We start from the raw sequence: 724 nt of genomic DNA on the forward strand, positions 1-724 counted from the left end.
TGGATCGGATCATTAGGATCGCATGGTGCCATAAATTTATCAATTTTGTGCGATAAGGCAGAAAATTGGGCTTGTAACATTGCTACGGGATCAAGATTCATTATACCTTTAACCGATGATGTACATGAGGATGATGGTTTCGCCGTTGGTATATGTCCACGCTCTGCGGGCCACATACTGCTGTTGATTGCCATTTCCTCCAAAAGTTCTCTTGCTTGGGCGGACGTCTTCTTCATAAATAACCCTCCAGACATAGCATCTAATGAACCTCTAGTCGTAGGATTTAATCCATTATAGAATGTCTGCATTAAAAGTGCATCTGGCAATTGGTGGTGTGGGCATAAACGTTGAAGTTCTTTAAAACGTTCCCAAGCTTCATAAAGAGTTTCATTATCATTTTGTGTGAAAGATGTCAACTCTTTGATGACTCTTGCGATTTTTGCTAAGGGAAAATATTTTTGTAAAAATGCTTGGGCTAATTGGTCCCAAGTTTCAAATGTTGCAGCAGGCATAGAAGTTAACCAAATTTTTGCCTTATCCTTCAAAGTGAAAGGAAAGAGGCGAAGTTTGATTGCTTCTGCTGTTACATCAGTAATTTTAAAAGTGTCACAAATTTCTAAGAAATTTGTCAAATGTGCATTAGGGTTTTCGTTAGGCAATCCGTAAAACGTTACGTTGTTTTGCAACATATTAAGCAAAGCAGGCTTAATTTCAAATTGATTTG

The 724-nt window shown here is 38.0% G+C and overlaps 1 non-coding gene across 1 annotated transcript; it reads left to right on the forward strand.

Moving 5' to 3' along the window:
- Positions 1-324: 324 nt before the first annotated feature.
- Positions 325-431, forward strand: LOC136215993 (small nucleolar RNA R71). Its single transcript, XR_010682992.1, has one exon. It is a non-coding gene; the product is annotated as a small nucleolar RNA R71 (small nucleolar RNA).
- Positions 432-724: the final 293 nt, after the last annotated feature.

Source organism: Euphorbia lathyris, chromosome 1 (assembly GCF_963576675.1).
Source record: "Euphorbia lathyris chromosome 1, ddEupLath1.1, whole genome shotgun sequence".
NCBI classification, from domain to species: domain Eukaryota; kingdom Viridiplantae; phylum Streptophyta; class Magnoliopsida; order Malpighiales; family Euphorbiaceae; genus Euphorbia; species Euphorbia lathyris.